The 12,258-nt window shown below is 44.7% G+C and overlaps 1 protein-coding gene across 3 annotated transcripts in view; it reads right to left on the reverse strand.

The window, feature by feature from the left end:
- TNFRSF17 (TNF receptor superfamily member 17) overlaps window positions 1-12,258 on the reverse strand; it is a 78,667-nt gene that overhangs the window by 3,162 nt on the left and 63,247 nt on the right. The window contains exons 1-2 of one of the 3 annotated variants that reach the window (XM_074322954.1): window positions 1,411-1,556; window positions 1,020-1,134 (exon numbers count right to left, since the gene is read on the reverse strand). The gene's annotated coding sequence lies outside the window, so the exon portion shown is untranslated. Of the gene's footprint in view, window positions 1-16; window positions 205-1,019; window positions 1,557-12,258 lie in introns of those variants that run through there. The other 2 variants (XM_074322953.1, XM_019715156.2) reach the window with 2 other exon arrangements.

Here is a 12,258-nt window from a genome sequence, read left to right on the forward strand (position 1 = left end):
TAAGGGAAAACCATACCTGAAACAGAAACTGCTTATTTATAGCGACAGTGTCTCAGCCAGGTGACAGTTGCAAGATGTAGACAAGCCTTAGGCATCAAGCAGAAGGTTCAGCGACCATTTTTGAAGCATCTGTTTATGAGCTTTGCTACGTGACAGGCCCCAGGGAGCTGGATAAGACAAGGTCTTATCTTTGGAACTTACAATCTAACAGAAGAGATGGAAATTCACTCAATGCCAAAATATAGGGAGTGTGAGAGAGGGAAATGGGTATCAATCACGACCACCAAGTTTTGAACCTAGGAAGATGCCAGAATTCTGCTAGAAATAGGGAAGTCTAGGGTCAGAGCTAAATTGGCATGAAGGTTGGTGGGGAAGATAAGTTTGGGGTATTATCAAATTGTTATTATTAAAGTAATGCATGTTCCATTGGTGAAAATTTGGAAAATATGATAGAAAAACTACCCATAGTCCTAGCATCCAGAAATAATCACTGTTAATGTTATGTCATCTCACAGAGGTTACAAACAGACCTGATACAGATCTTTCTAGAAGGATTTCTGTGGATGCATGGATGGATGGATGGATGGATGGATTTATATAATGTATTTTCCTTTTTGCATAAATGAAATCACTTGTGTTTGCTTTTAACCATGCTGAGTGAGATACCCATATAGAGATATCCAGAGAGGTCAGTCAGAAATGCAGGACTCAGTTAAAAAGCAAGGAAATGACAAGTTCCAAATTCAATATAATGATTATCTCTCAAAGGCAGGGAGGGTACAAAAGAGGCTTCACCTGTCCTGGTCACACTTTATGAAGCTGAATGGTGGGTACATTGGTATTTGCTGTGTTACTCTGTTTTTTGTTGTTCTTTACAATTTTTCATATTTTTTAAATAGTACAGAATAAATATGAACAGTGATAATAAAGTGCAGGAATTACAAACAGCACCTTTTTTTTTTTAATGAAGGACTTGAGCCTAAAGAGAGTTTGACCCTGGACATTGACCGAAACCTTACCTTCTTCTGGGTCCAGGCAGTGAGCTAAATGGTGAGACGACCTGGGTGAGACAACCAGGAGTGGAAAGGGCTGGCCCAGCAGGTTCTACTCCCTCGACCTCCTGCCGAATGATGACTTTTAGAAGACAAGCGAAGGGCACAGGAAAAGCACGATTAGAGAGAGGACAAAGATTATCTCCCATAACAGCCAAGCAAGGAGTTTCAGGACGTGATGGGCAGTGAGATCAAAATTCTACAGAAAAGTCAGCGGTGATGCACTAAGAAAGGAGATCACGGTTGACTTTTGAGTGTGTCAGTGGGTGGAAGCCGTGCTGCAGTATTTAGGGAGTGGAGAAGGAGGAGGCAGCCAGCATGCATGCCGGGCAGTCGGGGGGAAACGGGCAGAACAAACCTTTGAGACCTCTTAGAAAAGAAAGCATTGTTGTTTCCGACATCTGCTTCCTCAGGTACCTGAAGTCACCTGTACAAGGACGTTAACTGCAGCATCACTTGTATCTGCAAAAGCCTCTCCATCCATGGGGTCCTTGCAGTGGAATACTACACAGCCGTCAAAAAGAATGGGACAGACGTGTTCTGATAGGAACACTGCATCACTGAGTGGAAAATGAAAGGTACTGAACAGGGGGCATAATCTGCTGTGTTTATGAATAAATCAGGCTTTGTAGATAGAGACATAAACAGGCTGCATCTGGGAAGATACACAGGAGACCGACAGTAATTATTGCCTCTAGCAAGAGACAGGAAATGTAAGATGGGAAGAAGACTTCCTATTCATTGAAAAATCTTTGGTACCGTTTGAATAATTCTTTTTTAATAATAATGATTATTTTTAAAATAATCATTTAAAAAATAATAATAATAATCATTTTTTAAAGGGTGGTATCTTAGTTCGTGCAGGCTGCTATAACAAAATGCCATAGGCTGGGTGGCTTATAAATGACAAATTTATTTCTCACAGTTATGGAAATTGGCAAGTCCAGGATCAAACTATCAGCGGATTTGGCGTCTGGTGAGAGCCCACCTCCTCATTTATAAACAGCCGTCTTTACACTATAACCTCACATGACAAAAGGGGTGAGAGCTCTCTCTGAAGCCTCTTTTATAAGACCACTGCCATTTGTGAGGCCTCCAGCCTCGTGGCCTAATCACCCCAAAGCCTCACCTCCTAGTACCATCACTGTGAGGGTTAGGTTTCAATGTAGGAATTGGGGTGGGGAGACACAAACATTCCATCTATAGCAGACGGGGAGCTTGGGGGAGGAAAGTAGAATGAGAGGTAGGTCTCAGACTAAAGAGCATAGACAAAGGAAAAAGGAACGACCATTAAAAATGGCAGAGAGACCACTGATGGGCAGAATCTGGGACAGTGTGAGGTCTGAAAACCAACAGCATCAAAGGAAGCCTTTCCCGGGCGCACTCACTTGGCCTTAAGAGCACTGAAGCCTACAGCGGTTATTCATTACCTGCAGGTCTCGGGCAACCTGGAGAAGCCCAGGGCTGGCTCCACCCTCAAAAGGTCCTAGCAGACCCTTCTTGGCCTGTCGCCAAGCCTCTCAGATATGCAGGGTGGTCTCCCAAGGACCAAGGTCAAGGGGCTTCACGCTCTCGCCCCCCAAACATATTCTCTCTCGCTGTCATTTCGAGCTTCAACATAGAGTGGGCAGGCCTGGGTGCTGCCGCATGTTGAAGGTCAGCCCAGAGGGGTTCAGTGAAAGCCTGCTGAGGCTGCCCAGGACAGCTCGGGGTCCTGCCCCTCCCCAGGTCTGCTGTTGAGCGCCTTCAGCTCTGTCTCTCATTATGTGGGGAACCCTGTGGTCCTTCCAGTAACATCCCTTTGGGGCTTAAATTAGCCAGCGTCAGGTTTGGTTGATTGCTAGCAATTCAAGCATAAAAATAAAATTCTTAACCATATTAACCAATTCTTAACTGCTTCCTCCACTCATGCCTGAAATGTCGACAACCAACACTGATTGGGGTAAGTCATACTTTCCCCTTTGCGCCTCAAGATAGGGGTGACTGGTTAATTCTGACACCTTAGGGTCAGCTGATTCTCTTCCAGGACAGGTAAGCTGATGGGGAAACAGAGACTAAGAGACATAAATGTGCAAAAGAAGTTGGAAGATATAGTAGTCAGAACTCTTTCTATACTAAATGCCAAAAACCTAAGCTGGAAAGGAATTTCCTGGCTATACCTGAAAAGTGCGATGGTAGAATCAGCTTTAGTGGCTTGAGTTACATCCAGCAATCTCCTGGTTTCTGTCACCTGGCTCAGCAACGCCATATTCTGGGTGTTGGCTTCATTCTTAGGTCCTCCCTTCAGGGTCGCAGGAGAGCTACAGCACCTCCAGATCTCACAGACTCTTCCTTCTAAACTCTCTCCTGAGACATCTCATCTTCTCCCATGTTTTAAATGTGTTAACTTCCAAACCTGTACATCCAATGCTAACCTTTTCCCTGAAATTCAGAACCATCTACCAACTGCCTACTTGCCATTTCCATTCCAAAGTCTAAGAGGAATCTCAAACTTTTGGATTCCGCCTTTCTCAAACCTATTTGGCCATAGAATCCCTTTTTGTTCAGGGACCACCTATGAGCATTTAGAATATGTTTTGTGGAACACCATTTGGAAAAAGAAAGGCTAGATTATTTCCATGATTTCCTTCAGTTCTCAAAGACTGTGATTTGGGGACTTAGCAGAACCATGATAAAACAGAAGTAGCGTGGTTTGAAAATAAGGATATTTTCTGATAGTTTGCTGCTATAGTAGCATCACCAAAAAAGGGATAGGTCTGACGTCGCTCTGCACAGAACAGAGGAAAGCCACCCCCGAGTCACCCTGGCGCTTTGCCTCTCACTCACAGCTCCAAAGAAGCAAAGAGACGCTGCCTCAGATGTTCAAAGCCATTACCATTAGCGTGCACTCCAAGGAAAAGTCAATCCAACTAAAAGATGCTTTTTCCAAAACTGGGGAAAAGCTATAAGCAAGTTTTCACAGCAGAACACTTTGACCGTGAGCAGTTAACTCCAAACAAAAGTATACAATTTCTTCCAACCACTGTAGTATATTCTTTTACTCAGAAAGGGAAATAAATCTAGGCCTGTAGTAGTCAGGGTTCTCCAGAGAAACAGATCCAGCAGGAGAGAGGGAGGGAGACTTATTATGAGAAATTGCTTCACACAGTTACAGAGGCTGCGAAGTTGCCAAGCTGGAGACCCAGGAGAGTCAGTCGATGATGATGGTGCAGCTTCAGTCTGAGTCAGAAGCCCGAACCAAGAGAGCCAAAGGTGTAAGTTCTAGCCCAAGAGCCAGCGGGCTCGAGACCCAAGAAGAGCCAGTGGTTCAGTTTCAGCCCAAAGGCAGGAAAAGATTAATGTCCCGACTCAACAGTCAGGCAGGAGGCATTCCCTCTTACTCAAGAGTGGGTCAGCCTTTTAGTTCTATTCAGGTTTTCACCTTACTCAACGAGGCCCACCCACATTGGGGAGGGCCATCTGCTTTATTCAGTCCACCCATTCAAATGCTGATCTCACCCAAAAACACCCTGACAGACACACCAGAATAATGTTTGGCCAAATATTTGGACACCCGTGGCCAAGTGGACACACAGAATTAACCATCACAAGGCCCCTGACTACACATCCAAGCCTTGTCTTCTCTCAACTTCCTTGAATAGGCTCTGCTACATCATGTTGTGTCTACTTGGTTCCTCTGGGAGCTGTGTCTCCCAGATTCTCCATCTCTGTATGGTTCCAGGAGGGCACTGCCAACAGAGGAACGTGCAGGAAACTTGGAAAGTGGGCGGGAAGCAGCAACCACTCTTCTCTGAAGGACATCATGGTTGCGTGCAGTGACAGATGGTCTCAAAGATGCTAATGGGCTCAAGTATCTCCTCAGTGTCCTTTGCTCCACTTCCAGCTCTTCTTCCCAACTGCTGGCCCTGCTGACCAACAGCGGCCCGGACCCCACCACCTAATGCTTGGCTCCTGATTCCCAGATGGAGAATCCGCAGGGGAGACCTGGACCATTCTACGTGTTCCCCTTCACGACCCCCCGTTAGCAGCTGGATGTCCCCGGCTTCTCGGATCAGTTGGTCAGAGACTCCTCTGGTTCTTGCCTCCCTAGCCCCTCCCTTAATTGTGGAAGGTCTGATTCCTCTACAGTGTCTCTTATGCTGGTGACTCAGCTGCCTGACCAACCCTGACCACACATCTTTAATCCTGTTTTGAACCTACAATGTAGATATTCACGCAGAACTGTCCAGATCCTGCCCAAAGAGGGACACAGCACTGTGATTAAGGCATACGTTTTGGAGACAGAAACATCTGAAGCCCAGCTTCACCACAGTGGCTGCTGTGTGGCCTTGAGGAAGTGGCTTAACCTTCTTGAGCCTCAGTTTCCTTATCTGGAATAATGTCCTCGATAATAGTACCAACTTCCTGGGATTGTTGCAAGAATTAATTTATAGAGCACATAAGTTTAGGTGCAAATAATTTAAGAGCACAGTTCCCTGGCCCTGAGTAAGTGCCCAGCAAACTGCAGTGATTTTGTTACTATTAACAAGAAGCTCCGAGCCAGTCACGTCTCTGGGGAGTTTGTTTGCCCAAGGCTGGCTAAGGCAGTCTAACGGGGGAGTCCCCACATCAATAGAGTCACCCCACAAACCAAAGCCAGGAAAACAGCACTGTGCATTAAATGCTGGAATCGTAAAGGCAGACGAGGCAAGGAGGTACTGCAAGGCCAGAGGACAGGATGCATGTGAGACTGAGAAATGAATCCAGGCAAACGGTTAGTACGAAGGTGATGCGTAAAATGCCAGAGTTGTTCCCTTCTGACAGGATGACAAGTGTGGCACGGAGCAGGCACAGAGGGAACAACAAGTCCAGACCAACGACAAATCCTTCCCTTTTCTCTAAGTTGAGAAACATTATCCAGAAATTCAAATATTGTTGCAATGCTGCATCTATAGCTAAATGCTTTCAACATCGTTTACTTTGATAGTTATAGAATGTATTTATTACAACATTATTTGGGTAATTATTTAGTACTTTCTTTAATACTCGAGCTTACTTAAATAAACACAAGCATGCTTTTTCTGTCCATGTGCTCTCATATGTATTATCTAAAAGCTCATTTCTCACATATTTCTGGATCATTTCTTTTTCACTGCTTCAAGACACATACAAGCAATCAGATACATACAGCAAATTGTAACAAGGAATGTGGCCTATCCATACATGGTTATAGATACATATAATATTAAATATGATGCAACTGATCAATATTATGGTTTCGAATAATTTTTAATATGACAAGTTCAGGATAGAAAAATGTATATATGTAAAGAGAGAAAATATGTTCTCACTTAAGATTACGTATATATGAACGGTTGGAAGGAAGTTCTCAAAATGCCTTCCAGCCAGAGACCACGAGGGACACACCGGTAGCTGAACACAACCAGGGGGAACCGTGGGGTGTTTCTAGAGCCGACTATGTGGGCATGTGGCCTGTAAGCGCCCGGCCATGTGCAAGTAAACAGGTCGCACACCTTGCACTTGGATGAACGCTGTGCTGTCGCCATCCTGAAACTCAGTAGTTTTTAAATAAGGGCCCTGCATTTTCACTTTGCCCTGAGCCCCGCACGTTATGTAGCCCATACTAGGCGACTCAATTAGCGAAGGTTAGAAAGTTCGTATGAAAGGATTTGAACTTGTGTTAGGTGATTTGGGAGAATGTTCAAGGAAACGAGGCTTAGCTCTGGACAGGATGTTGGCAGGATGTGGGAGTGATTCTATAATGCAGGTGTAATCATGTATTAGTGAAGGTTCTCCAGAGAAGGAGAGCCACTATGAGATAGGTAGATGGTAGATAGATAGATAGTAGATAGATAGATAGATAGATAGATAGATAGATAGATAGACAGATAGACAGATAGATAATTTTAAGGCATTGGCTCATGCAATTGTGGGGGCTGGCAAGTCTGCAATCGTAGGAAAGGCCACCAGGCTGATAATTCAGGAAAGAGTCTTCAGTCCAAAATGCAGAGGGCAAGCCAGGCAGTCTGGAAACTCAAGTAGGGTTTCTATCTTGAGGTCAAATTCTTTCTTGTTTGGGAACAAGAAAGTTCTTTGCTCTTATGGCCTTCAACTAATTAGGTGAGGGCCACCTAGTGATGGAGGGCAATCGGCTTTATTCAGAGTCTGCTGATTTAAACGTTAGTCCCGCCTAGAAAATACCTTCCCAGCAACCTCTGACTGTGTGACTGGGGATCCCTGGAGGTGTTCCCAACACTACAGTTCCCTTCTGAGACTAAGGCAGGATTGTACTTTCCATGCTCCTCTTTGAAGTTACATGGGAATGTGTAACTTGCTCTTGATCAAGAAAATGTGAGCAGACGGGACGTGTACCACTTAAAAGCAGCAGCGTTCAGAGCCAGTGCTTACTTCACCACGTCCTCTTTCTCTCTGCCATGGTGAATGGCAGTGCCCCAGAAGGTGACAGCTCTGTGTCCCCCCAAATGCATATATTGAAGCCATAGCCCCCAATGTGATGGTATTTGGAAATGGGATCTTTGGGAGTTCATTAGGTTTCAATGAGGCCATGAGTGTGAGGCCTCCCTGATGGGATTAGTGCCCAGATAAGAAAAGATGTCCGAGAGCTCTGTGCTCATGGCATGGGGATGACACAGAGAAAAGGCACCCAGCTGCAAGCCAGGAAGAGTGCTTCCACCAGACACCAAGTCTGCCGGCACCTTGATCTTGGACTTCCCAGCCACCCAGCCTATGATATTTTGGCATAGCAGCCCGAGCTAAGACAGGCACAGTGTGTGAATGAGCTTTGGTGCTGTTTGTTACTGCAACATGGCCTCACCTATCCTGACTGATACAGAGTCCAAGGCCATGGTGTGAACCACTGGGCAGTACTGCCTCTTCGCTGGCACGAAAAACTTCTTTATGAGAACTAAATATTACTGAATAAGCCCTTTCTAGTGCACTGCAGTTCAAAATGAAAGAAACTTCCAAAGAACACAAAACTAACAAGCACAGCAAACAGTAAGTCCTCTCATGTACCCATAAACTGCAGATGGTTTAGTTTCTTCTTCAACTTGAAACAGAGCCAGGGGGAAGCTGGCCTTGTGCTAAGGGAACTTGAAGGAGATGAAACAGCTTGGAGCCGGTACCTCATGAAGCACAGAGCTCAGGAGCCCTGCTGAGCGAGTCCTGTATCAGCAGCGTCCAGTGCAAAGATATTGCCCACGCCCCCTTCTTTCCCTCTTACTATCACCTCTGTACTTCCGTCAGAAGTCTTGATTGCTTGTGGACATGAAAAGGCTAATTTGCTTTGAGGCCAAGTCCAGAGGGCCTCTGCTAGCTCCTGCTAGTTTTCCGTGGGTCTTTACAAAGGTGACTAAAATAAAATGAGGTCATTAGGGATGGATGTGCACAGAGGAAGGTCCTGTGAGGAGGACGCAGTGAGAAGGTGGCCACCTCCAGCCAAGGACAGGCTCAGTGGACAGCAAACCCATGACGCCTTGGCCTTGGGCTTCCAGCCTCCAGAACTGGGAGAAAATAAATTTCTGTTAAGCCCCCAGTGCATAGCATTTTATCACGGCAGCCCTAGCAGACTACATTGTTTTGTGAAATCATTCCAATATCTGAAAGCAAGAGCGTTTTCCACAATTGCTTCACTTTGCTTTCTTCATGATGGAGGGTCAAGTACAAAACGCGGTGAGGAAATTGACCTTGAGAAGGAACCCAACACCCCAAGCAGGGGTTGTGTTCTGCGACACAATACGCATCACCATGTTATCACCAGCTTCCGTAAAGTTTCCTCTCCAGGGCACAGAACGCCCCGGAACCGAGGCCTCTGAACTACATGCGAAGAGTGAGTGAACTGCTGCCCTGACTCAAGGTGACTGCCCCTCTCTCGGGGACACAGAATGCAAAGTTGCATGTCCTCCGTCTCCTTTTGCTTTGCCTTTGAATGCATTTCTTTTCCTGACCTTTACTGTCATTTCAATGCAAGAGAACCTTCTAACTAACAGGAATGTTCCTGCATCGAGTCATTACCTCATGGAGTCCGGCTGCCTGCTTTGGGGTTTCCGCAAAGGGCCTGTTACTAGTCACGTGGCTTTGTCAGGTTTTTGTTCACTGGTTGGAGCTTTGGCTACTTCCTCTGTAAAAGAGAAACGATAAGGGTATCACCTACCACTTGAGTTGTTGTGACGGTTAAAGGAGATAATACTTCAGACACCAGTGATGGGGGCTATTAAGTGGGCGTCGTCCACCCAGAGGGAAAGACGATTCAATCTGTGATATTGTTGAGAACTGCCTTGATCGCCACGGTAGCTCAGTCTCTGGCTCTCAGTTAGGACTCAATAGATGGTGTTCTTCATAAAAGTTTGATATCACGATTTGAGCCTTAAACTAGGAGCGTGTATAACTTGGAATTTTAAAAGATGTAAATTAGAAATCACATGTTAACCTATAGCCATTGCTGTACGTGCATGTGTGTTGGCAAGTGCATAGAACACATCTGGAAGAAGACACGTGGAAATAATTGCACCAATGCCTGTTGATCTTGGAATGAGCGGAACGAGGGTCCCAGGTGGAGAGGGGGAGGGGGTCGGTAGTGGGTCAAGGAACATTAACATTTCATGTGTTCTTTTGGTTGTATACATTGTGAAGGTCTACTTGTATAAAGAAGATTTTACTTTTTAATAAATAAAACAGTGGAGAGAGTTCTTCTCTCTCACTGGGCATGGGCCAGGTCATTATTCAGTTCTCATGGCCTGGAACATTCCCCCAGGTCTTCCTGTCAGTCTCTGCCTCCTCTGAGTGACTCCAGGAACGCAAGGATTCACAACTACTGCTGGGACAGGTCATGAAACAGACATATCACAAGGCAGGAAGGTCACTAAATACACACACACACACACACACACACACACACTCGGGAGGGAAGGATGGACAGGCAGAGTGTGCCGCTTGGAGAGGTGGCTGCCTGAAACATCAATTCTACCCTCCAGGTTACATGGCACTTTGGCCAAAAGCCTCTGTTTCTCCTACTCAACTTTTAGGAGAATTTCTTATTTTAATAAATAATAAATAACGGCATGCTCATTTTGCTGGGAGCTCCCCAGGGCTAGTTACATTATCAAGGGGTGTTTGTACTTCCATTTTCAATCATTTACTCCCTTCCTTGCTGGCACTACTTTTAAAACTTTCCAAATCAAACCAAAGCAGCTTCAGAAAAGCAGCGGACCATATCGCAGTTTGGTTCAATTCTACAGAAAGCCTGACTTTTTGAAAGGAAGCTTTTTAAAAAAGTTCTCACCAATTTAGCCTTTCAAATCAATGAGAACTTCCAATCTTATTAAATAGCTAGTGTTTTGGCGACAGCTCTGAGTCAATAGGAGGGTAGTTAAAATATTTAAATTCATTTCACTTATAGGCTTTTTAAAACAGCTCATGGATATTCCCTTTACCCTGTTCTTGATTCTTCAAATCTCATGCACGAGAATGAAATTATGAATATATGAATAATTTGCACACATTAAATTTTGGAATTGCTCTGAAATATGTTACCATGCATTTTAAACATTTTTTTTAATTTCCTGATTAAGAGGTTTTCAGAAATGGAGAGCATCAATTCTGAACTATGATTAAAATAAATTCCTTTATTCCTGTATTTAAGATTATGTCTGTAGTGCAAATGATATGATTTTAATATAAATGTGAGCCTACTTTAAATTTTCCATTTAACGTATTTTTGTTGTGCATATAATGATATGCAAACTCATGCTTTCAAAATAGATGTCTTTTCAACAGGCCAACCTGTTCAACTTCAGCAGGCCAAATGCTAGGCCAACTCTGTTCTTTCATCCTTTTAACAGTTGTTGGGCAAGCTAGCTTTGAACATGTGATTTTTCAAACCTTTTCCCCATCAGAACCAAGAACTTGCTTTATATGGCCTCGGGTCTCTAACCTCAATCCAAAACTAATGCTGACCTTCACAGTGAAAGCTAGCACCCACAGGGTCCTTGTCATGTGCAAGGAGTCATGCTAAGTGTTTTGCATTGATTCTTGGTTCATCTTCCCATCAGCCTGGTAAGGTAGGTGCAATAATTACTCCCATTCCACAGATGAGGAGACTGAGACTGAGGCTGAGAGTTTATGGAGCGTGTCCAAGGTCCAATAGCTAGGATAGGGCAATGTGGCAAGAATAAAGGGTTTCAAATGGAGAGATTTGAGAAGATTAGCTTTACGTTAAAAAGAAGTTAAGCACCGAGGAGACGAGCTGGAAGGCTCTCACAATGATTCAAAGGAAGATGATGAACAAAAAAATGGACGTGATACAGAGCAATGAACACAAGACAAGCTCAAGTTGAGAAGATGTTATGGCTGATGGTTTGAAAGAATCGATGCATTCCAAAAATATTTGGTGAGTGCTGACTATGTGTTAGACACACAGCAGGACACTAGGGATACAAGAAAAGAAGTAAAGAAAGAAAAGTCTCAAGTGGAAGAAAACTCATAAACAAATAAGCAAACAAAATAATTACCAACTGTATTAGTTTCCTAGGTAACAAATGACCGCAACTTGGTGCCTTAAAACCACAGAAATTTACGTTCTCAGAGGGCTGCAGGCCAGAGTCTGCAATCAGGTGTTGGTTCCATCAGAGGCTCTGCGGGTGAAGCCTTCCTTGCGCCTCCCAACTTCTAATGGCTGCCTGCAAGCCTTGACAATCCTTGGCTTGTAGACCCACCACCCCGACCTCTGCCTCCATCTTCCCCTGGCGCTCTTCCTTGTGTCTGCCTCTGTGCAAATTCCCTCTTCTCAGGAGGATACCAGCCAGGAGATCAGTTCCTGCCCTAATCCGGTGTAAGGGTTCAGAATGAGTCACCCCAAGATGTTGCTTTGTGGTATGCAGATTATTTCGAGCTAAGAGCGACGGAAACGCTATGGGCTCAAGAGAAACTTCTGCCCGTCCCCTTTAACTCCCTAGAAGAATTTGAATTAGGGGCTTTGCCTGTAAAAAGAGATTACCAGAGATAACCTTCTTGACCTATCTATATGGCAAGGCAAAGTACTAATTACTGGACATCTGCTCTTCTTATGGCCCTGCAGTGACCCTCCTCACCTCTGAAGTCCCAGGCACCTTACCTCATCCCTAGCTCCAAATGCTGTACGTACCTCAAATCCTTTCTACCACGCTGGCGTTCCGTACTTCGCTAGAGG

This window comes from Rhinolophus sinicus, linkage group LG18 (assembly GCF_036562045.2).
Source record: "Rhinolophus sinicus isolate RSC01 linkage group LG18, ASM3656204v1, whole genome shotgun sequence".
NCBI lineage: Eukaryota > Metazoa > Chordata > Mammalia > Chiroptera > Rhinolophidae > Rhinolophus > Rhinolophus sinicus.